Source organism: Monomorium pharaonis, chromosome 7 (genome assembly GCF_013373865.1).
Source record: "Monomorium pharaonis isolate MP-MQ-018 chromosome 7, ASM1337386v2, whole genome shotgun sequence".
NCBI classification, from domain to species: Eukaryota; Metazoa; Arthropoda; class Insecta; order Hymenoptera; family Formicidae; genus Monomorium; species Monomorium pharaonis.
The window spans coordinates 17,829,338-17,856,089 of NC_050473.1; the positions used below are offsets into that span (position 1 = coordinate 17,829,338).

Below are 26,752 nucleotides of genomic sequence, written 5' to 3' on the forward strand. Positions count from 1 at the left end.
AAACTAAACTTGATTTCCTCTTAGCTATATATGCTACATATGACACAAATATTAAATTATAGAAGGTAAAATAATAAGATTTCTTTTCTACTCTAATTAACGATAATTACAAAAAACTAATAACAAGAATGCTTTGCATTAAACAATAAATCTCTTTGTTATCTACGCAAGTAAGAATATATATATTCTATATATATGCTGAATCTCGGACTTCAGCCTGACAGCACGCCTAATTGAATATTTATGGAATACGTACTCCATCGATTTTTTATACGTGTTCAATCCTATGGTCCATAGTATTAGATATAGATTGGCCGATCTTTCTTATTTTACTCTAAGCAAAGAGGGATAGGATCAGATTAAAGTTTTTGTGGGACGGTCCACAGAAAAATCGATATACCTACCAACTCTGTAACGAGAAAGCGTTCTCTAAACTCATCCCAGGATCAAGCTGGATTAAATGCGCAAGGGATTAAAAATTACTCAAGCACTGGATTACGTCGACGCCGAAAGGAAATCATTTTGCATTATCCACGTTATCTCTTTAAAGTCGTTTACGCATAGAATGCTGTGCGTATTGAACAGAATATCAAATTGCATACATTTTTTCGACAATCTTACAGAATTTTTAATAATTTGATGATTCAACATCCCTTATTGATAATAAATATCCTTTGTCGATAACGCATTTAATTAATATCTTCAAAAATAGTTTTATATTAGTAGAAGTATCGATGTTCAATTTAATTATCACGCTAAATAATATAATATGTTCACTAATTTCCAATATTATGTTCAATATTATGTTGAATAACGTACTTTTAGTGCACCGATGTGATGATTTAATATTAATTACAAAGTGCATCTAATGAAATTTTAGCTACTTACAATATGTGCTATTCGATGTGGCGTTTTGGCGCGATAGTTCGACCTGCAAAAAAAGAAAAACGAAATTTAAATTCAATTATTTCATGTACATTTTACAAGTAAAAAAATTCGTTAATATCTAATCGCTCATAAATTAAACAAAAAAAAATTTTTTTTTCGCAAAGCAGCTGGAAAGAAACGCCAAAATTTACTTCGAATTCACTTCAGAATATTATATCACGCATTCTTGAGTCCTGAGATTCACTTTAATCTGCATAACTGAGACGTCTGACTTTGAAACCGGCTTCCAAAATAGTGACGCTGCACTAGGAGCTCCACGCCGAGAATTTAGATTAGATCCGGAGGACGCGCGCGAGCGAGCCTCGCCTTATAACTCTATCGAGCGCGCATATTAGCACCGAAGAGGAGAGAAGGTGCTAAGAAAAACGGGAGGGTGCCTCGCCCGTTTTTTCCCTTCGTTTTACCTTTCGGACGATCGAGCGATCGACCGGTAAGTCCCCTCCGTGTCGTTCGTGCGCGATATCCAATAAGGCTACCAAGGCGACCACGACGACAGCAGAGGGATTTCGCGAGGTGAGCTCTGCAAGAATATGGCCCCGGCATGGAAATGCGATGCGGACGCGTCGAAAATCGCCGGATAAGAGTTTCGTCGTGATTCCCGGTATCCTCCCGGTATCCTCCCGGTAACCGCGCGTCGCAAGAGGGTGATAATAATTACAGTGGATCGCTCTACGTGCCTCGAACGTGCCGCACGAGAATATGCGGTTTTCGCAGCTGCGCGGAGACGCGCGATTTCTCGCGGGGGGGGGGGGTTCGGCTTCGCGTCCGCGCGAATTAATTACCCGACCCGCGGATGTAACGCGGCGGCGAAAGTAACCGACGGCTTCATCACCGTCCGACGGTTTTATTTTCGCCGGCGGAAAATGTTGCGGCTTATGCGCTCGTGTGTTTGCGTGGTGGTGGTGTGCACGTCAGAAATCCCGATTATTATTTCCCGAACGCAGTGCCGGGTGCTTCGAGTATTCACCGTAGTAGATAAATGCCACACTTCTCTCTCTCTCTCTCTCTCTCTCTCTCTCTCTCTCTCTCTCTCTCTCTCTCTCTCTCTTTCTCTTTATCTATCTATCTATCTATTTATCTATCTATCTTTCTTCGCACGGCGCGGAATATCGACGCGTTTTCGCTCTCGCCTCTCGTGTTGCTCGCGCGAGCTTATGTAACGTAATTGCATTCCGCACGATGCATTCCGCACAGACGAACGGATATGTGTGTATTACGCCTAGCTGCACGGTGAATTTTTCAACGCTACCTATCCGAAACATTTTCGATGATAATAAAATACCGTCTTGCCGGGGGAGCAAGGGGGTGGGCACTCTCGTCCGGGGAAGAAAACCAATCTCGATATCATTAAAAATTAGGTCACCGCGATGCTCGCTGTACCGCGAGATGATACGCTCCGGCAGTTTGCCCGCTATGCCCTTATCCCGTTTTCCTTTCTTCCCTCTCTTCAATCTCTGATTCCTTCGCGCTTACGATTGCGCGGGGGCTCGCGCGAATCCCCCCGGTGATTGAACCTAAGTCAATAGAACGAAAGAACTGCAAACGTGGGATCGGATCAATCAACCGTCCGGCGAAACGGATAGCGCCATAAATTCTATCTCGCAAATTTCGACAGGCCCGTGTGCGACCGGGCGCAACGGCGGAACCGAAACTGCAACTGCAAACCGACTGTAATTGGAAGGGCGCCGTGGGAAGGGGGAAAGGGGGTTGCGCGGCGCTATGTACCTGTCGCGTACATGGAAGTTATCGCGTAGAAGGGCCGTGATCGAAATCGAAAACCTCCCGGGGTCCGCGCATCGGCAGCGTTTTCGGCTTCCGAATTAGGCGCGCCGACACGTAACACTCTAATCGAATCGCCGCACACATTCGCGCCGGCACTTGCAGCTGCGCTACAAACTTTCAATCGCGCGCAAATTGGCCCTCATAAATCAATGCCATCGCCGTAAGTCACGAACGTAGGTAGGTAAGGTCCGAATATTATTATATTTTCCGCACGGTCCCGATGACTACGTGTACGATGGCGGAAACGTTACAATTTCATGTTAATAATATAATTCAATTTGCTAGAGGTAGGTTTGCAATTTTTATATGAATTTGTAGTATTGCAGAATGTGTATGTGTATAATAAATTTAACCAGGTACAAATTGCGTATGTAATAATTTTAAGCATTAATTATGTTCCATGTAAATTCCATATAAATTTTCTACATATATAATTTCTACATATATAAATTTAAATGTAATTAAAATACTGTACATCTAGTAGTATAAGCGATTACAAGACAAAAGTTAATATTTGCAAATTAATTTGTTAATCATATTAAGCATATCATATTAAGTATATCATCGCGACATGTAAATAATATAAACATTCAATAATATAATCATATAATATAATTATATAATATAATTAATTCTCGCACGTATGATTAAAATAATAAAAACTTTTGGAATAATAATTTCATGGACAGCTAGAAAACGTTTTTAATGATGCAAAAAACTTTAACGACACTAAAATATTCAACAAACAGCGTTGTATAATTTCATCTAATTAGCGTAAAGTTTACATATAATTAATATGTAAATATGGTTTAATTTAATGCACAATTAAATGCATATTAATATTTATGCTGCTTTTTACTTATAATTACGTCATAATCCAAATTACTTATCGCTTTTGACAATTGGATCAGTCTGAAGCAGTTTGATCTGTAAAAATATTGATGACGTATGATGCAATTAAATTATATTTTATCTACATTACAAATATTTTTCTACAACGCTGCCCACTCTGATTAAAAAAAAAAAACCGTTTTAACGAGCTCGACGATACGAAATCCATTGAATGAAGCTTCATTAAAAAAAAAATATCGCATAGCACGATTCTTTCAAATCCGCATTTATATTGAAAGACTTCCGTGTGTTATCCCTTGCGTATTCCGCGCATGTACGTATTTGTTCACGAGCGTCCACCGTGACAATAATCGTAAAAATGTCGTTTCGCCGAACGTAAAATCCATTTCGTTATTTTGGAAAAAGCCATCAGACTTTGAGCCAGAGCGAATTCGCGAACAGCGACGCTCGTCTCACGCCATCGATCCCGCACGGCGTAAGCCGGGAGCAATTCGTTTCGCTTAAATTTAATCACGATATATGACACTACGTTCTTCTTTTTTTTTTTGAGATTTGTATTTATGAAGGCCGACACAGAGCTTGAGAAAATAGATCTCAACTATGCCGGATAAGTTTGATCTCAACGCCTGTGGCAAGTTCACAGTATTTTTTCTGGGGTAAAAAGGAAATCTAAGGAACCTTTGTTTACCAAATCACGTTACTAGATTTTTGTTAACGACTTTATGAGGAGTTCGCAGATTTCATTTCCGAGTGGGCCGTAAATCCTAGAAACTTTTCAAATTAAATTTCTAAATTGCGCTTGATCTAGCGCGGGGCACTACTCTCCGGTCTCGCCTAACTATCTTCCTTTATTTTTCAAGCAGGCGAGAAAGTCCGGACAGTTTGACGAGCGTTCACCGAGTTCCGTTCGGGAATTCTCCTCGCGCGTAACTTACGGAAGTCCCTGCCTGGTCGGGAAGTCCTACGGCGGAAATAATGAATCGCTTCGCACTACGGATGATAAATGCGGCCTTGATAAATCGCAACATCCGCCACTAAATTTGTAGTGTGATATAATGAAAATGTGCTTGTACAGCTAAAGCTTTCCGTCTTGCCTGTTATCAGGATTAATGAACTCAACTCGAAAGGCGGCGTAAGCGAGGGAGGGAGATAGTTTTGCAATTTCATTATAACTTCAACTAGAAATACTCAAAACTTTTCGTCGTGAAAAAATCGCCTTTTTGTTTCTCAAGAAATAAGCATACTACGTAAAGAACGAAAAGGCACACAAGAACACAAACACATCGCACATCTTTCCCACGATTCTTTCTCTCTACTGATTTCCCTGGACGGAAGTTTAATAAGAGGTTATTATTTTTCACAACTCTTATATTCAACATTAAATATCTTCGTAGCTGATCTTAAAATCTTGAGATGTTAAGAAATGCAGTTTACTTGAATATAGAATATGTAAATATATTTTTTCGTAATTTCAAACAACGTTTGTTGATAAAGATTCTAATATAATATTGTCAAAGTACATTTTAAAATTCGTATTAAAAAATATACGAACATTCGACTTGTATTGTACTTTCAAGAAAATCATCGTGTACACATATTGACTTTTTTTTATCGTCCTGAAATCTTACGGTGCTCGGTGATATCGCTGAATAAACTCAGGAAGGTTTAGTGTACCAGCCTGGAAAACTGAACGAGCTAACAATGTCTCAAAAACGACCGTAAAATCTGAATAAAAAGAAGAAGTAAAACCGGAAGGTACGTCAGTAACGGGCAAGGCGATGGTGGTTAGGGAAGGGAGAACGTAAAAAAAAAAGCCAGATGAAAAGAGCTGGCCGAATCCGGGTCAGCTGAATAATAAATCATTCAGCGAAGTCCTTTTCAAAAGCCGGAACCCCGCGAGCCTTCTCGTATCCTTCTCAGAACAATCGGATGAAAATGTGAATCCTTTGACTCGCGTGAAGAAAGGTGAGGATAAAATGAAACAAACTCATACGAAATCGACTCCGCTCGGAAAAGAGTAGCTCCGCTGAATTTCGATTTATTTGTATTGAAAGGCAAACATACGCGATAAATATAATGTAATGAATGAATATCATTTCTATATATAGGATGAAAACATTCTCTATATATTTTGTTCGGTTTTATATACTTTAAAGTATATTTTTGTATATACTTTAAAGGATCTATTTGCTTTAAGGTAAACGCCATTCTTTGACTAAGACTCCAATTTTAGTTTAACGTATGCACTCTTTCGTACACGCCTTCGGCAATCAATTGCTCCCGCTATACAGTAGTAACTACACACGTTCGCAATATAGCAGTTGCCTCGAAATTCCGAGCACACACGCCCAATATTTCCGGACAGCATCACGTTTCTCCCGTATTTCCGTATCGCTTACGAGGTGCCTTTCATCTTATCGAATTCTCAGTGCTGCTAGAGAAAACGGGAGCCGTGCAATGATAATAAAATCCGAAACTAACAATATCCGTGCGACTGGTTCGCGCTCATGAGAAAACCGCGTGACCGCAGGTGTATAAATACTTGAGTGTGGAATTGCATTTATTACACGAGCACGAGGTCTCGCATTGTTATATATTTGACAAAGATAATAAAGATATTATAAATCAAAAATTGATACTACACTGTAACATAAAATTCTTTTAAAGGTTTTTGTATAATTTTTCATTAAAAATATTTATTAATATTGCAATTCAATGTAAATAAATACAGTTTATAAAATACCATATAATATTGCAGAAATTGTACATTTATTTGTCTGCACATTTATTTTATTTATTAATTAAAGTAATATTATAAAATATTATCAAATATTTATTTTTAGAAAGTAATCAACGTGCGCAAAAATATTATTCCCATGTTAATGACTAATTTCAAATAACTGAAAATTCACTGTCCAACTGAAGAATAATTAGGTCGACAATGAAACTTAATACACGTAATAATTTCCATAACCGCGCAGCTCAATGGCTACGGTAGAAAGTTACGTTCCTGAGATGCACGCGAATAACCGTGTACGTGGTAATGGATACGCGAACTGCAGTTGTTCCGGATAATGGTATCATGGATAAGCCTCGCAAAACGGTAGTACGTTCGACAAGGAAGATAAAGTCCCGTCGTTGCAAGCGAGATAGAGAAAAATTGATTTTCCATTTCAGACGGTTTTATATTTATATTTATCTGATCTAAATTTACAATTTCATGCGTGTCATTTATCTAAATAGAAATTCAATTAGCAATTTACTCAGAAAACACATCTTTTTAAAAAATAATCTAAAAGACTTTCCATATATGTACAATAGGTTAATGCTATCTTTCACATTCTTGAGAAACGTTGAAAAATTCTAATTGCATAAAACCAAATCATCAGAAAATTAATAACACTGTTTTATGTGAAATAAAAAGTTTTCCATTTCAAAGTTGCAAAATATCATTAAAATTTTATTAAAATTTCAAGTTACCTCTTATTTTTATATACAAAATTTTAAATAAAACAACTGACAAATATTCAGCAAAATAATTGACAAGTTACTTTTTTTATCGATTAATCAATAATATTATTGATAAGTTGAGTAAGTCGATATAATAGATAAGACTAGTAGCATATCATAATGTCAATATTGTCATCCTAATTTATGACAGAATCAGACGCCGTTTCTCTCATGGCGCTATACAACAAAGTTTTTTTTTTATTACGTCATAATATAATTAAAGACAAAAGTGACATCAACATGACTAAAATGGATGGATCCTCTGTACACCGTAATGGAATATCCGTGCAATAATTGCCTCAGACAATGTAAAAATAGCCGTATGTACTCGTTTAAGTTCAATGTCCGTAATAAAAATGGATAAGTCAAAATTCACGTCAGTCAGAATCTAAACTTTAATCACAAATAAAAAGAGGACCGATAATAAATCTTGAAAGTTTGTATTTAGATTTTGATTTTAACATTGTAAGAAAAGTATATATTAAAAAAAACAGCATATAATTAAAATATGTTCTCCCAATATTCCTGTAAAATACATAAATTACAAAATTATATAACATTATCGATTGATAATGAGATGTCTTTTATCGATCGAAATATTCTTTCTTTCTCAGAATATCTCGAATAAAATTGAACGAAAATAAAAAAGAAGGATTATAGTCGCCACATAGACCAGGATTATGATTCAGAGTAAAGACACCGACGCGAAAATCGAAGGGTCTAAACTTTCTAGGTCTGCTTTGTTCGAGTCCCGATCAAGATCCGCCGTGGGGTCTCGATAGAACACTCGATCGACCGGAAGTGATAACAGAATGCACCTGTGCTTTCTCGTAATCGTTCGAGGAGCTTCATTGTTATTGTCGCGCTTCCCTCAAAAGATTGGAAAACGGAGATATTGAGATTGGAGCAAGACTCTTTCTTCCGTCGATTTTCAAAAAAGAGCGAATGTCATCGTTTTATCGAATTGCGATTTGTAGAGATTACTCGACCACCGGAGTCATTACGAAACTGACGACGAATCCTGCACGTAATTAAAACGCTACACCTCATTCTGCTGCTACTTTATATGTCACATTTTGTTATGTTAAAAAAATTCAATTAGCAATTTACTCAGAAAACACATCTTTTTTAAAAATAATCTAAAAGACTCTCCATATATGTACAATAGATTAATACTATCTTTCACATTCTGAGGAACGTTTAAAAATTCTAATTGCATAAAACCAAATCACCAGAAAATTAATAAACACTGTTTTATGTAAAATAAAAAGTTTTCTATTTCAAAGTTCTAAAATATCATTAAAATTCCAAGTTACCTCTTATTTTTACATATAAAATTTTAAATAAAACAACTGACAAATATTCAGCAAAATAATTGACAAAAGTTACCTTTTTTTTAACGATTAATCAATAATATTATGTACATGTTTTTATTTATACAATTTCGTTTCTAACAAAATATGTAGGCTGAAATATTGTAGGAAGTCTTATAACAGATTTACGGAAGGAATACGGAAGGAATACGCTTAAAAGCGTGCATTTAAAAATCGCAAAGTACACAGATCAGATAGAGTAAAATATGAGTGCCGGCAGAAAGCAACAATGCAGCCTCTCGCGCGACATCAATTTTAGACGAACATGGCAAAAGCGTTCTCTCCGCCGTGTTTAAATATTAAGGGAATTAAAGGTAGAACGATAACTGATAGCGACGCATCGCGCTACATCATCATTCATTTAAATGTCACCAAAACGAAACAGATCGCCCAAGAGAGGACTTCATCCGCGACAAAAAAAAGGGGGGGCCACCGTCGAAAAAAATGCGGTGCAATTTTAACGCGCGCGTATTTTACCGGAGACCATCGTGTCCATCCTGCCACGAACTACACGAAAATTTACTATCCTTTCTCCCTCCCCCCTCCCACCGTTTACTTTCCCTCGCTACTTTCCGACGAACTCTGGGGCACTTCTCTCGCGAAAGATCGAGTTAAGATACTCCAGAAAACGATTATTTCTTTCGTCTGTCTTGACTCGCCGTTTTCCCCCTCGAGGTTTCGCGAGGTAGAGACGATCGATCTCCGAGGCTCTCGTTGCCGGGAATTATTTACACAGCGCGGGCTCCGAGTTCATTATTGAATCGTTACTTCCGTTTTAATAGTTCCCTAAACGAATAGCGGGCTCGAATGCAAAGATCGTAACCCCGAGAGCGGATTATTTCCGCCGGCGACACCGCACCCGCGGTGTGATTGATCTCATCGTGATATTCGGGATAAAAATGTTAAAACGCCAGCGTCACGGCAATCGTGAAATGCTCGCAGTACGCGTGATGAAACGTTCGCACGCGGATCGATCCGAGCGCGATGAAAACGCGAACGCAAAATAACGCAATATAACGCACGCGCTCGACATCGAATTGTAATTGAATATTTGCTTACGATTACATGTCATTTCTCGTGTTCATGGAGAAGCTAATATATCTGCGTACACGTCGCATTACACAACAAAACATGCCGCGCAAACCGACCGGTTTCAATCAAACGCGGACACGACGGATGCCCAAATTCACAAATCGACTTGAACGCGAAATCCGTAACGTTCGCGTACGCACGCGACATTTTTGTTGTACATCCTCCTCGTTTCTAACAATGGACGAATTAACGCGATGAATCGCGCGAGGAAAGAGCACGAACTGCGCGGCGCGACGACGAGCTTTATCGGCGGCGACCGCGACCGCAACCGCGCCGACGTAAAATCTTGGTCGCCCGCACCGCGAGCGACCCGTTACCGTTATTGTCTCGCACGTGCAAGCGAAGAAGGGACGCGGGATACACTCGCCGTAAATTACCCGTCCGGGATCCTGTCGGCGACTTTTTCCCGACGTGACACTTCCGCGGAGTCACGATCGGCGATCGCGTTGTAATCCGCGTCGCGACGCCGCCCCCGGGGCTGGAAAGCGAGACGCTAGATGCCGGGGGCGCGCAAAAAAGGTAAGTCCGCTTGGTGATAAACGAGCGTCTCGCGCGCGCGATCGATCGAGAAAGGATCTCGTTACAGCACGATGGGGTATGCTCTCCGGGTCCTTGGGAAGTGCGACGCTCCGCTGGTTTCCCGTTGCCGTCGCGGCGGCTTCTCGCCGCCGCCGACTTTCTATCGCCGCGCGATTTCACCGCGGGTTGAGGAGATTTTGCGTTTTCTATTTTATTTCAATTTCCCTTCTCCGTCCACGCGCGACGTGATTCTGTTTCATTTGCACGCTCCTTCGCCGGGATTTTGTGTGGTGTGCAAAGTATCGCGAATATTCGTCGCTATGTTTGTTTTTCTTTTTTCTTTTTTTTTTTTTGCGATAATAAGAGTATCAACTCGTGCAAAATATTAGACAGAATAATTTAATTTTGTAACTATATAAAGTTAAGAGAAAAAATATTAGTATTTATGTATAAAGCTATGTCTGTACGTGTCACGTTCATTGACTGACGTTTCTGCATTTTTCAAAAGTTAAATAATACATATTTATATTGTTTTAGATGCAGGCACATTTGGCATATGATATTTTCCAAATATGTGTGAGAGCTGAGGCAAGATCCATTTCACAGTAACACCATCAACAAACGATGTGTTAATTAATTAATTTGCAAGCGGGATAAATTATGTACATAGCAAATTGTACGATTTCAAGTAAAATCTTTAATCAGCGAGTTGTTTTGTAGAATCAGAACGACCGCGTTGCAATGGCAAAGCATTAAAGGGGCGTCCCGAAATAATAAACGTTTAAAGCCGCTCAGCAAAATTAAGTCAGCAACCGGTTTATCCACGGTGCACCGCTGGGATTCAGGTCACCTAGCAAAATTTACGACGAAATGCATGTATCCTGTAAGAGAAACTCGATAGCTGCACATGGCGTAGAAACGTGTACGATGCGGAGCGAATTAATTCAACAATAGTAAATTTGTTTAACGCACACGTGCATTATAACCTTCACTACCTTCTGCAACGTATTGTTTAAATGCACAAAGAGAGGTGTGTTGAATCTGTGCCGAGTCCTACCGAAATTGTAACTAATTCCACATTTTCCGTCGGCAGAAATATTAAAGAATAAAATTATTCGATTGATAATAAAGATATTCTTGAAAATTAAATTTTAGAAATGCAAACGTCAATGGCTTTATTTCTGTATTTGATCTCAAATGAATTTCGCTATTATACTAATAAAAATATGTAGAAATAATTTTAATGTTGAAGATAGAATACTCAGCAAAAATAGTGGATTTTTGCTCGACATTTTTATCAACTGTGAAAGAAATTCATAATGAAAGATTTGCTGGATTACAGAACATCCTGTGTATACAAGCAATAGTACTCCGAGAACTGGCTATGGCATTTTTGTCGTAAAACTTAAAGCGTGTCTTACCTGGTTCGTTGAAAAGAGCTCGTCCGACGAGTAATTTTCTCGCGACAATTTTCCTAGCAATAGCATATAAACGTGCATGTCTTTATTTCACCCCGCGAAAGAAACTACTGCCACGAGATATCCAGCTAAGATCCAGACAAGGATCAATACGCGATTTGGACAAAATGCAATTCGTTAGTAAAGCCAGCACAAATTACAGAGAATAAAAAAGGAGACATCTCTATTACAGACATCTCTTTTTAGAAATTAATGTACAAGATATTAAACGATGCTATAACGGCGCGATGCCAAGTATGTATGTATGTACATACATAACAAGTCATGCCGTGTAACGCAAACTTCACCGCGCAAATGTCGCGACGCTACTAATGTAAGTTAATTGTATTGCTCTCATATTTATTTGATATATATGTATATATAAAAGCACACGTTTATGTACTTGGCGTATTATTTTTACCCTTTTTAATGTCTCTTTATTAACGCCACTAAAAAGTAAAAAAATTAAAATTGACGTGAGATCTTTCATGAAAACCAAAGTAAAATGAATAAGTTTCTATCCAATTATTCTCCGTGCAGAAAAATGATAAATTAATTTGATTAAAAAAATTATAAAAAGGTGGAGATATATTTATTCTTTTCTTAAATAATACAAATGCTTCAAGCTCAAAATAAATCTCCAAATGCGATAATCCATGTCTTACTAATCAAAATGTAAATTGCATTAATATTATATTACAAGTAACTAAAAAAAAAAAAAAATACCAAGTTATATAATTATTTCAGAAAATCTTTTATGAATTCCGTGTATAATATATATTTAACAATCGGAACAAATCCGTCAAATTTTCCCCGGATGATATGCGATTATTCCGCATTTCATTTGATAACAATGCCGGTAAAAGAAAAAAAGATTCGCGAATACACTCTCCCTAACAATAAGCACCGGCACACCAACGGCAGTCATTATACTATTACGACGTGTTCCTTATTCTCCTCGTCGTAACAAACGTCGCGGTGACTTATTTTCCCGTCGGTTATCTGCCCACCCCCTCCGTCCGTCGGAGAGCCGCGCGAGAGAAAAGTTTATTCATCCCTCGAATATCACGCAGAAGTTTTCCTTTCTTTCAGCGTAACCGCTTCCGAGCCCCGTCCGTGTTTCCCCCCTCCTTCCCCCCCCCCTTTATCTACCGAAAACGAGCGAATAACATTCCGCGACTCGAGGCGCGAGAGGAGGACGACAGAATTCCTGATCGTCCTTGCGGTCTTCCCCCGTAATTAGAACGAATAAATGCATGAGTGACGCGCTCGGCGATGAAACTTCGCGACCGTTTCGATGAGAGGCAAGAACGACGAAAGGCGGAACGGGCGAAGGGACGAGGAATAATGCGCGGCGGTGCAGGCCGGAGTAACCGCGAAGAATATTTGATGGCGATGCGTCACTCGCTCAGGCGGTCGGACGTAAACGGCTGGAAATGCGGAGGCTTAAAGCGAGCCGCGGCATTTACATGTAAATGTATCGCGGTTACACGCCGGGGATATATACGAGATTTAAATCCTCCTGATGAAATACTTGAAGGGCCGGACGCGCCCGCCGACGTTTCGCGGCTCCGGATTATCCGGAGTTTACGTATTGAATGCACGCGTGGACGAAAAGTTAATAAATACGAAATAAGCGGAAACACATGCAGCGGCACACACCGCGTAGGCGTTCGTCGCTTTTTAGTTTTCCATTAAAAAGCGACGAGAGGTATATTATTCTCCTGAGACCCCTCGCACAAATCCCCCAAGTGTAAAACATTAAATTATTTTAGAAAGAGATTTCCTGTAAGAAAAATATTAAATATTTTATGACAAACTATTCTCCGCCGGTCCTAGTATGGGTCCCTGGGCACGCAGGGATCAAGGGCAACGAAATGGCGGACCTGCTTGCTAAGGAGGCGGCCGAAACAAGACTGCTGGGACCTGAACCGGCTGTTGGGATCTCTTTCTGCCTAGGCAGGGGGAGAATCAGGGGCTGGCTCCGGGACCAGCATCTTGAACACTGGAAGAAAGAAACAGAGAGCAAATGCAGACAGGCTAGGGCCATGCTAGGGGAATGCCCTAGCGAGAACCTGGCCAGGAGCATAAGATCTCTAAGTAGGAGGGACGCCAGGCTCGCGACACAACTGCTCACGGGCCATGGGGATCTCAACTATCACCTGCACAAATTGGGCCGTAGTGATACGCCCAGCTGTAGGCTGTGCGGTGAGGAGGAGGAAACTAGCCTCCACATTCTTGGGAATTGCCCAGCACTGGTCGGACCAAGAGCACGCCTGCTGGGCTCAGGTTTTCTAGAACCGTACCAGGTGAGGCAGCTGCCTGTGGGGGATCTGCTCCGCTTTTGGAAGGAAGCGGGGCCCCGCTAGGGCAGCTGACAACGGGGAGGCACAATGGACTCGGTCTAAGTGCCAAAGTGGGCTTCGCAGGAGGACCGCCCCCGTCACTACTATTATTATTATATTATTATTATTATTCTCCGCCGGTAAAAACAGAAGAGATGAATTTCGAATGTGCACGTCCGTTCCTTGGTGTTTTTCAGCGAAGTGACCGTTTCAGAAAAAGTTTAGCCGCGAGTGACATAAAGGAATTGTACGTTCAGACAATTTCGTTCCTCTCGAGATAAGTTCTCGGAGCGAGGGCGACCATGTGGTGTCCTATTATTTTCTCGCCGCGGCGGAACGATTTTATACGAAATTGTAACCGCAAACTATATGTATATAAACGTCACGCAATATTTTCAGAATAAGAATATTTCGCATTGAGGGGGAGGGGGTGGGATCTCTCCTCGCGACGAGAACATCCGATAATTTGACGGAAGCAGCTTAAAGTGGCTCATACAATTTCCCGAATCATATATTATAGAGAACGCTGCCCGTGTCCCTTTCGTATCGAGAAAAGAATCTCCAACCTATTTGCATTTACGATGCGTCTGCACATCTGGCTTTTATGTAACGCAAAGTAGACTCTCCTCTATGGCAAACTGAAAAGTAGGCTTCTAAAAATCCTCCGCGATGGAGAGGAGAGGGGAAAAAGGACCTATAACGGCATTCTGCAAAAATAGTTTACATAATGGAAGATAAAATGCGATTACGGAGAAATTCAATCGCGCAAAGATTGAAATTGAATCCTTCACATCTGCGATACATTTTAACAATATATCCATTTCAAGATCGATATCCCCCCTCCCCTCTCTGAGTAATACTTCCGTAATATCATCTCGATATTATCGAGTTATAATAACAGACTTCAATCATTTCCGCGTAAAAAGCTTTACTTCAGCGAGCAAACGTTCAAGCTCCGTAAACGTTATCGGACACTTAAAAAGATTTTCCGTGGTAATTGCCGTTGAAATTGCGCCGGCGTGCAATATTTAGAGCTTCATTATTATGCATCGATATTTTTCGATATTGCGTATCGTCGACGTCGGCGGGCGTCGATATCGATCGCAATAGACAAAAGACAGACGACCGAATGCGCGACGCCGGAAATGAATTACAATACCGCGGCACCGTTCTCACTTCCGGTTCACAACCGGAGTGAGAGGGAGAAAGAACTATTCGGGCATGGCGCGAGAACGTTGAAATATGCATAAACAAACTTTCGGATGGTCATAAACTTCCGCGCTCGCGCATTTCTCAGGAGCACTTTTATGGGAAAACGCGATATTGCATCTCGATTCCAAACGTATTCCGCTCTCTGCTCGTCTCTCTTTTTCTTCTTCTTCTCCTTATCGGGAAAGCAGGAGAAGTACGGAGCGCGCTCTTACTCCCTTCTGGAAAAGTAAAACGCTCTCTTCCTTCGGCGAAAACACGTTTATGGCGAGCACGGTGCAGGGCAATAAAGGCCGAAACACGGTCGCCGGAAAATAATGCAACGACACAATTGCACGGCCGCGCTTCACTCCGGTTTTCCCGTTTTCTCTCGTAGTTCGCTTTTTTTCTCCACCCCCCAAGACACACTCTCCTCTAGTTTGCTCGCCACGACAACGGCCAATAATGAAACGTACGCGCGTTAACCACGGAAAAGCCGTCTCGCCAAAGTACCACCATCGCTGCCAAATTAATTATAGCCGTGGGGCGAAGAAAAGAATAAAAGTTGATAGTATTCCGGCGAATCTTTATCTCAATTATAGAACTAATTTTTTTCCTAATATTAATAAAACTGTAAAAAGTCTTAAAGCAGACTTTTCCTGGATCAATGTGCCTGCGGTATTCTGGAGAAGAGAGACAATTTCGCAATCTTATGTAACGGAATCTAAAAATACGTATAAACGTACACTGAAAAAAAAAAAGTAATATATTCAATAAGATATGTTATTGCGGGCTGCCAACTACAGATATACTCAATACAATAATATATGCTATTGCAGTATCAACATTGTACTTGCATTATTAACAAATATTATTGTATTGAGTATTTTATGTAGTTGACAGCCCGCAATCACATATGTTATTGGCTATATTACTTTTTTTTCTGTGTACCCGCAAAAAAATATCAGTTCTAGTACTAAAGAAAACGATTCAATTTAATTTTTTTCTTTTAAATATCACCTGTGCAAAGAATATTTCCTTCATAATTAAAATACGCTCTCGTTTGCTTGAAATTTTACTTGAAATAAACTTTTATAACAGAATTACTTGAAAGAAACTTCTGTGTATAACACAGAAAATTACATGTAGCAAATTACTTGAATTAAGTAAATATTACTTCTTTCAAATTTTCTTAAGTTTATTATAAACTAATAATTTAATATTTTAATCAAAAATAATAAGCTAAAATAAAAAGTCAATTAAGTCATTATTTTAACTTTTCTGTAATAAAATTTATAATATTTTTCGAAAGAGTGTAAAGTCTTTTTTTTTTAGTGATAATAAATTTTTCTGAACTTACTGTGACGAGCATATTTTAAAACAATTATAAAAAAAACTTTGTTAAAGATAATAATCGTAACTTACAAAAAAAAATGTGAGTAAACGTTCCTTTAACGTTACAATTAATTCTTTTTCTGTATGTACAATCGTAAAGAAAATTCCAAAAACTCAAGCTTTTCATTTTTCGACAAAGTTTAATAAATTTTTAAAAATAAATCTATAGCTGCAATCATTAAGGCTAAAGAATTATTGTATCATAGATTAAAAGCTTTTAATTAAGAAGCAATCTTCTTTCGGATTACTGTAAAAATTTCATATATTAGCTGGCTGGTAGCTTACTAAGTTTACTAGTTTCTTCGACGCTCATAAAACTGCTACGCCGTAAAACGAGCGTAATTTATGAGATTATCGAAACGTTTTCCGCAATCTACTTAGCTGGAGCATTCGTTTCGTATCTTCGAGTCCCATCTCCACTGTCCTTAATCTCCGATCTAAAGTGCGCCATATTCTAATTTAATTGTAAAGGGGGAGGGCAGAAGAAGGGCAGCGTTGTAACATACTCGCCCGTAATCCGGTTATATATATTCGCGCAATCTCGTAACTGCGCGAGCGCCCCACATTGTTAATTCTCTCAGAGAGGAGCGATCCTGATTTATTTATCGGCGCAACTTAATGCTCCCTCTCTCCCTCTCGCCACAATTCGCGCGATCGGATCGAAACTTGTCTGAAATCCGAATAATATCACGATATAATGAGCCGGGAAACGTCGGTACGTCGGTACGGTCGAGAAATATCGGGATTCGTATGAAACCGCATAAGTATGCAAATGCCTGCAGGCAGTTAGCATGGATTTACTCAGCTGGCCTTTTGACGTTAATTAGCATGAATACGTCTGTGGTGGCTGTGTAGTACCGCATCATTCGTAAGGGCCTCACCTTTGCGGTAGGGATGTTCTGCCCGTTTTCTCATTCCACTTAACCCAACGAGAAAGAAGGAGGGGGAGGAGAAAGGAAGGAGAGAGCAACCGTACGTGTATCGAGGTGTCGATGATGGCCGCGGAGAAATGCTTCGTTACGCGAGATTGCAAGGAGAACATTAATTTCATTCCGACGCAGGTAATATTTGTATGCGTTCAAATGTCGTGAATAACCGTGACGATCGATTATATCTTCGGCGTGACGGTAACTCAGCGATTTTAATGAGATTTTTATTACGCGCTAGACATGAATATTCGAATGAATAATATAATCGTCATGTAGCCGCGATAGCTTGCAGCTCGAGTGTAAGTTCTCGTGAATCATTGTGGCAATCTACGCTCCCGAAGTACTTCAATGATTAATGGAATTGACTTGACTAAAATACAGTTATCAAGTGTAGCGTTAAAATGTAATTGCAAAGATCTTTTCATGAAGAGAGACGTGCAATATGCAAAATTATGCATCGCGATCATTCTTAAAAATTCAAAGAACAGCGATATATATATATATATTGCATCGCGGTTTTTATCTTACATTTAGAATTATGCGTAATTCTGTAATAACGAAATTTTTAATCGCGTTTTCTTTGTGTCGCAAATATTTTGAATTACAACATTTTGAAACGGGTTAATTAAACCATATCAAATGTTAAAAACAAACATTCAATCGAAGATAAATGTACATTCATAATATTTAAATCATATGAGATAAAAACAATTTCTATTGTATAATTTTCCATTAATATTTGACAAATAAATATTTGATTACGAGAGTACCACTTTATAACTTTGCATTTGCGATTTAAAATCGTATGCGATTTTACGATGGAAAATCCAATATTGTATATCGCATTACGATTGAAGGAACGAAAATTGCTAGATAAATCATAAAATCGCGCATCTCTATTCATGAGCGACAAATGTCTTAAAAGCTGACTCTTGAATTCCTTTTATGATTCAGCGCGCGTATTTCCGATTAAAGTACGGTGATAGAAAATGACGGCCTGTATCCTAGCGCAACCGTCGGGAAACTCTCTCTCCTTAGTGCTCCTCCGTGGATTAAAGTATGGCCGCTTCTTCTAGTCGTTAAGTCTGATAAATTAATTCCTCCTCGACCGCGCGCTCTCCTTCGCGTGCAAAAAAATTGTCACGGACGGTGGAAAACAACCCCCGGACATTAGGCCTCGCAATGACATAAATTTACGGCCATTAATAATTTATGAAAAGCACCCTGGCTGGTCCGGCTCATAAATATACTCGGCATTTTTTCCCTCCGCTCAACGGAAACCGCCCGCATTTATCGTCTCACGCTCGTTTTTATCGCGTCACTCTCTTTCGGTGTCTTTATTCCAATAACGAGAGTCTTAAGAACGTGTCGATCGATTAATGGACAGCTTTGTAGTTATAATAAATTGCAGGCAAAAAACGGGGGGGGGGGTGAAGTGAGTATCGATAAACGTTTAGAAATCTCTTTCGTTTTCCAGACATCTTTAAACTGCTTATTATTCAAGCAATTTATATATCTTTATACATCAATCAAGCATTTATGCTGCGGTATCAGAATAAAATTAATCCGTTAGAGGCACATACACGAAGTATCAATAAAAATGTTTTTCTTTAATCACTGCTGTCACCGTTATATTTTTTTGCGCATTATGTGGCTGAAGTTAACAGCCAAAGGCAGCGGCCAAACGCCGAGCAGCCAATGCCGAACGTCATATAGGCGTTTCCAGGGGACACTATTCAATCAAACGTTAAAAAATCCCTGGTTATGAGATTTTTATTCGCAATCGTTATTAACTGTTTAGTGGTTTTTTAAATTGTTAATTACGTTAGTCAGATAAATACAAGGAACGCTGTCTTCAAATTCTATGAAAATATTTTTTGAAGTCTAGAACGACTTAATTAATCGTACATGAGAAATTTTTATGAAAATGCATTTTTGCAAAACATAGTTGATTACCAGAATAATCCAGCGATTTTTTTTGTAAAGTACATTACCGCTTTTTGCCGCACCCAGAGTCGACGACGAGGACGTAGTGGTTTCACGGCTCCAAACGATAAAAATTAATTAAAAAAATATTTATAACAATTAGGAAAATGCACGTCCTCTCGTGAATGATCGATCAGTCGATTGTACGTTACGGAATGATATTTCCAGCCAAATTTAAAGAAAATCGTATTCTGCGTTTAGGCGGGAGGCGCAAAAAACGATAAAAATCAATTTTTTTAATATTTATAACAATTAGGAAAATGCACGTCCTCTCGCGAATGATCGATCAGTCGATTGCACGTTACGGAATGATATTTCCAGCCAAATTTGGAGGAAATCGTACATTGCGTTTAGGCGTGAGGCGCGGAAAACGATAAAAATTAGTTTAAAAAATTTATAACAATTGGTAAATTACAAGTCTTGTCGCAAATGATCGATTATGTATTATAATGACTAAACTCTATGCAAAATTTTCAATGTTTGTTAAAAATCTCGTAACCAGGGAATTTTTAACGTTTGATTGAATGGTGCCCCCTGGAAACGCCTATATGACGTTCGGCCCTGGCCGCTCAACATTTGGCTGCTGCCTTTGGCTGCTAGCTTCAGCTACATTTGCGCTTTATTACTCTCCGTTATCCACGCCTGCTATATAAAAATAACGCTAATCTTTGTCTAAAGCGTCTGCATCATGGTAATATTCATCATTGCTGTTGGCGCATCGTGAAACGATGGTCGGTCGTTGAGAAATATTTCAAACTGCCCCGTGCGCGGCGAAATCTCAACGAGGGTGAGTCGCGGGATGGTCAAGGGTTGTTGTGAGAACTTAATGATGAACGTAGAGCATGCGTTTCGCGGCGAGCACAACGGTTTAACGATTCTCGAGCGTGGCGCGCGAGAAAAAGAGGGGTATTCAGATACGCGCTCAGGGGCGGCGAACTTAATGCCCGGAAAATCGTTGATGCCCCGAAGAGATAAGCGCTCGTGCAATAAAAAAAAATATAAAAAATCAAGAGAGAGAGAACGCAAAGCGCGCCGTGGCACATTGTACGAGCCTTCGCAGACGTCGTGCCCAGATTATCAATATCTTTCATCTCTTTTTTATTTATTCCTACGTCCACGTATGAAACTGTATCAGTGCAGCGCGCGGAATACGAAAAACGCAGCGGGCGTGCGAGGGTTGCGCGATTCGAGCGTTCCACCTCCTCCCCATCTGGCTCCGATATCTCTGTTAATCTATCGACGGAAACGTATGCCGACGAAACGTATGCCACGGACGACGCAGCGGCGAGCCGTTCGCTTTTGTTGTTGTTATACGGCGTCGACGGCGGAAATTTATTTATTCGCGAAATAATCCGGAAATTTCTCCAAGATTTATGCGAGCTCCTCCTCTTTCTCGCGCGCGGTTCGCGCCCGCAGTAGAGCAGCGGTAATTTCGCATTTACGCACGCGGCTGGATCTGGAAATATCGTCGCGTCGCGCCCAGGAAGAAAATAAAGAATTAGTTATTGCATTTCTCGCGGGACGCGCGTGACGCATGGCTCACTCGACGCCCGCTTGTCGTTTTGAAATAACAACCGACGACGGTAGACCTTAATTAAGTTCAACGCGCGGTTCCTTTGTGCGCGCTTCAATCCTTCCTTAAAGGAATAAAGACGGAATTCCTTTTGTGCGTTTCTACGGAGACAAAGAATCGGAATTAAAGTTGGCTAAGGTCGCTTTTAATCCGAGGAATCCACACTTTTTGGTATAATCATGAAGTAACGGGATCTGACCCCGCAACTTTCAGCACTGGGCAAAATTTTTCTTAACGTTTCCTTCTCTTAAAAGTTTGAGAAATGTTTAAAAACAGAAGATAATAGTAAGTGTAAAGAGAATTCTTTCGTAGCGAGCCACGCACGTGTCTTACGTAACACGCTGAAAAAAAAATTTATTAGATTGATATAAATATTTTTTCAAATAGTACCAAGCAGAAGTTTTGTAAAAAGTAAATAATATTTATTTCAAATAAGATATTACACATTTTCTAAATTATAGAAAATAATATCTTGTTTGAAATAAATAATATTTATTTTTTGAAACAATATTTATTCCAATCTAGTAAATTTTTTTTCAGCGCCTGCAATATCATTAAAAATTATAAGATACATTTAGTAACGATACGGTTTAAAATGTCTGCTTGTTATAAGCCAATGTAAAAATACTAAAACTATAGTAATACTAACGAAACGTTTAATAATAATTCTGAACATTTCGTAATAATTACCTTTAACTATTTCACTAGGGTTCCGAGTAACCTCGAGCAAGGCTGGACAATTATAATCGAGCTTTTTTTTCAACGATTAAAGAATCCTGAGATTCGTCAGGTCCTCGCAGGATGATCACAGGTTTTCAACCGTTCCGCGACGCTTATCGACGCGTTTTTCCATTTTGCGAGGCCTCTCTCTCGCCGCGAGGGTAAACTGCACGGCGATATTATAAATGCCGCGGATTTTTCGGCGAGTCGCCGATCGATCGAAAATCGGCGAGGATCTCGAGCGAGGCCGAGCGAGCGGCGCGCGCGCGTGAATATGCATGGACGACGCGCGCGCGACAAAGGTTCGTTTCGCCGAAATTTTGCGTTTCGGGCGAGAATTCCGCGCGTATCCGCCGGCCGTTTTCGGACGGCCCGATCCCGCCGCGCGGCTTCGGCATTTCCGAAATGCGTTGCCGCGCCCGTGGAATGTTTATTACAAAATTTTATTATCCCTCCCACGGGCAAACGACCAACGCCGGGCTTCACGTGACGTTACGCGCCGCCGTATCATTTACACGACGCGGGAACAATGCGTTCCACCGTGCGCCACAATGCACCGCACTACACGCCCGGTTCCTTTCATTACGCCCGCGTGTAACCAGAATCATCAACACCTTAATAAAAATTAAAATCCCGCTGTAATTAACTTGGACGTTGGACAAACAGTGGAAAAGGAAAGAGAAAGAGAGAGAAAGCAGCGCGGAGTGTACTTTATGTTCCCCCAGCGTAATAATGGGCGGATACGAATGTTAATGTTACATTTCGAGGTTTCGTAACGCAATATGTATCTTTCTCCCTTTTTCGTTCCCGCAGGGGTTCAGACCCGCAGTTATATTTTTACTGAAAAGCGCGCGACGAATTCGATATAATAAATGAGGTAAAATTGGCAAAATTAAAATATATGGTTAAATTTTTATGAAAAAGTACCGTGATTTAAATTTAATTCAACGGCCAGTTCATTAGCTCAAACGTAAAAATTTAATTTGCGTTGTACGAAACTTAATTTCACTTTAATTTAATTCGTTTTTAGCAAGGCTAATATAATATGCTTGCGTTTAAAATGTGTTAAACGTTTCTAAAATTACGTACAAAGAAGAGGGCGTTTAAACGTGTCAATTTGTCCTGGTAACTGAAATGCGTTTGAATGGCTGACTTTCGGGTGAATAAAAGATGGATTCCCTTCCCAGACTGTATGATCGGAAACACCAGTCGATAGTCGTTCGAACTGCATTTCTTCAAACTAAATGAATTATATATACGGAAACGAGAGACGCGTTCCGTCGCGTCCTGATTTGAATCCCCCACAATTTCACTCGACAAACTAAACTTGCGTTTCGAGATTTCGACTTTCGCGATGAACAACTCATTTACAGGGTTGTTTGCGCGGCTGAAGCGTGTGCATGAGACGGAGGTACGTTCGCGGGTTATAAAACTGCATCCGAAGCTGCCGCGCATCCGCGCGCCACGTCGAAACTTCGCGGGATAAGCAAGAAATTAGTTTAATGTGGCTTTAATGACGACTCGCTCGCAATCCGCGTAAACCGGATTATCGGCTGCGAGGCGGAAATTCGACAACGATCGCGAGTTCCGCGCGAGTGGAGCACATCTTGCGCGTTTAAGCGTTAATCTCGTGTTAACCGCCGCACGCAAGAGGGTCGTAAAAAGACGCGTGGAAGAGTCCCTCGCGTTCGTCGCCGACGATGTTACGACGGTGTCGCGACGGAAAAAAATATTGAATTAAGATTCGTCGATATGTGGAAAAATGTCCCTTTTTGCGAAATAGCATTGTCGCGCCTTTCGAGGAAGGGACGACTCGAATCGACGCGACGGTCGTTAACGATAGACGGCGGGCGGGTCTCGCTCGGGCTGTAAACGCTTTTTACGCTTCGACATAATGACCGCGTGTGGCTCGATGTACCGTTTCCCCCGTAACATCGCCGTGATTTAAACCCCGGTGCACGGAACAGCGTAGTAAAACGCGCGAGACTGCGCGAGCGTGCATGCGCGGCACGCGACGCTAATCGCTCCGCGAAATTAATTCGCGTGGCGAATTTTCGGCGGGGAGTTGGATCGATCGAGCGAGATGTATATCCGATATATATCGCGCTTTAACGAGACAGGTGCGAAATATCGTGGCGCAGTCCGGATGGTTTCCGCCGATAATCCGACGTCAGAACGTCACGCCGACCGAATCCGATGAGATCTCCAAGTGTTTCGTATCGACCCGCAAAAAAAAAAAAAAAGGACGAGGTGCAAAACGAGATGGAACACAGTAGGTCGCCTTATTCCAGGATGCCACGAGCGATAAGAACGAAATAACCGCATTTACGGCGCAACGAGCGCACCGTGTAATTGAGTTTCCTGACGTTTATTGCAGCCGGTTTTCTGCACGCGGTTTAAACGTATGTGCGGATCGTTACGCATCTGTAATTACACAGTTGCGAATTCTAACGAACGGTAGCGGCGCGGTGCGCGAATTACAAACTCGCGGAACGGCGATGAGAAGCTCGCGCTAGAAAATTCGCGCTAAACCAAAAAAAAAAAAAAAAAAAAAGAAAAATTCGAAGCGGCTATAATTCGGATCGCCAGGCGAACGTTTTAACAAGCCGGCTACGCTTTGACGGCGACGTGTTTGCGTGCTAACCGGAAGCCACCGGTTACTACTTAATTACAGGTCGTGTATATATTTTTAATGTTCTCCGCGTCGTATTCATTTATTAATATCTCCATATTCCGTGCTTTCGCGGATCGTTCTCGTTAAATTATTGACAAGCAACAGGCTGTTGCCAGAACTAGAATTCTCCATACGAGGGCAGATGCAGACGACCTAAGTGAGGTCTGGATCTTCCCAGTGAATTATACACGATGTGACGTATGTGCGCGCAGTCACTTATGCGCCTCGGAAAGGTCTCTCTCTGCGCCTGCAGATCGAGCAGCGTCTCCACGTCCTCAAATGAATTTACGTTATATAGTCGCTTTACATGACTATTAAGAGATAAATAGCGTATAACGGGAAATGTGTCACGATTACTTCTTTTTATCATTTTATTCCTTGTTCTGTTTTAAAAAGTAAATTTTTATAAATTCCTAATTACTTCTGCAAAACGTCCTAAAGTGACACTATTATGACATAATACACTACTCTAATAATATAACGTAACATTAGGTGATTGCAAAGGCTTGGCCCTTTTTAAAGCGATGATATCATTTTTGTTACGGTATGTCAACGCTGGTAGATACTACGGCGGATCATATATCGTTGGAAAAATGACTTCAAGCGATGTCTATAAAAAAATGCTGTTATTTAAGTTACTTAAAGTACTATTACATATGTACGAGCGGATCTAAAACGGATCTAAAAACATTTGCATGCGATTGTAATGTTTTGAAAAAGGAATAAAAATAGATGTTGTATTTTACAAATTCTCAAAACATTTTTTTCTCTTATCGAAACTCGTATATTATAATCACAAATATTCATCCAAACTCATACCTATTTGCAGGCGGAATAACACTCTAAATAACTCGAGTAAACATTAGACACTTTTTCAGTATAATTCGCCAGTGTTTTCTGATGCTCTAATAAAAGACACGCCAAAAGGAATCACTACTTTTGCAACGCTGCTTTCGAAAAGGACATATGAAAATATCATAACGTCCTTGTTTATTAATGTATAATAATTACATAATGCAAAACTACTGTGTGTGTAGTAATATACAATTTGCCTTTTCTCCGGAATTACAAACTTTCTACAGAGCAGAGTATTCCATAACACAAATGTCTCGGTTTTCATTTTAACGTTAAGGCGGAGGTGTCATTAGATACCAAGTACGATGTAACTTATACCATAACATTATGTTTGGCCGAGATGTACATTCGATAACGGGCGATGTATCGATCGCCACTTGTCGTCGCGCGGGTATGAAGTGGAGCCGTAAGCGTCAGCTAAGCGGAAGATCCAATTTTTCCAGCTAGTATCACCCGTGTGTTCGCTTGTCGCGTTCTACCGTCGTGGGGAAAAAAAATGAAAGAGCGCACGTGATTACGCTGCCGTCGTCCACCTTCCGCCAAGACAGATTCCAGACACGCGGAAACTTTCTTTCCTTCTTCGTTCGCTCCAGGTAGAACGAGGTAAAGATGCATAAGAGGTTTTTTTTTTTTTTTTTTTAAGGTATCGAGTTTACGTCCAACAAGAGAAACACGAATCTCCCGCAAGTTGTTTTTCAGTTCGGAATTACAAAATCCCGGCTTTGGGCGCTTTCTAGGGCGTGCCTCTTCCCTCCTTCCCCCGTCCCTTTTCTCTCTCAGATTATTCATATTAAAAACATCAACCGAGTTTTTTTTTTCGAGAGAGAGAAAAAGTTAACTAGTTTAATATATTATAATTGCGCGACAGTGGCTCTCCGAGTATACGAAAAACTTCAATCTAGTAACTGTTACAACTTGAGCCAACCGCACGCGTTATGAAAAAGCAGTGTCGCCGCGTCGTAAATTACCAAGTTTTATACCACTCCCTCCACCCTTTTATATGCACAAAAGTCGCCGGTGTATCGAAGTGCAAAGTTCACCGGGCCGGGAACTTCACAAGAAATTTCTCCTTTCCATTGTCAGGCTGGTGTCGTTAATTAAGCACGCGCTAGGAATTCGTCGACGCCGACGACGGAGGATCCAGGCAAATCCCTCGACGCTGAGCTTGCTCAAAGACCTCGTATTTGCAGAGCCGGCCGTATACGTGCGCGAATATATACATATATATATATATATATATATATATATATATATATATATATATATATATACATGTCTTGATTCATTGTTCCCGGTAACTTTTCCTTTGGCGACAGAATTAATTTTCTTCCACTTTCCGTTTCTTATCGTCGCGCACGTTATCGCGAATAAAACAGCGCGGTATACATTATCCTACCCCCCTCCCCCCTCCCGGCAAGGAACGGAGCAGAATGCTAACTGTGTATCGCTAGATTGAACGGGTAACAAGAAGACAAGTTCGTAAACACTTTATGTAAATGTGAAGTCTCTTTGCCGTGTAACATTTCGCAGGTATTTTCTCGAAAAAGCGCGCGC

At 40.4% G+C, this 26,752-nt stretch overlaps 1 protein-coding gene across 1 annotated transcript in view; it reads right to left on the bottom strand.

Annotated features, from left to right (window-relative positions):
* The window catches only part of LOC105830666 (RNA binding protein fox-1 homolog 2), a 284,616-nt gene that overhangs the window by 178,905 nt on the left and 78,959 nt on the right, over positions 1-26,752 (bottom strand). Inside the window, exon 3 of the mRNA XM_036290412.1 lies at positions 889-931. The gene's annotated coding sequence lies outside the window, so the exon portion shown is untranslated. The remainder of the gene's footprint in view (positions 1-888; positions 932-26,752) is intronic.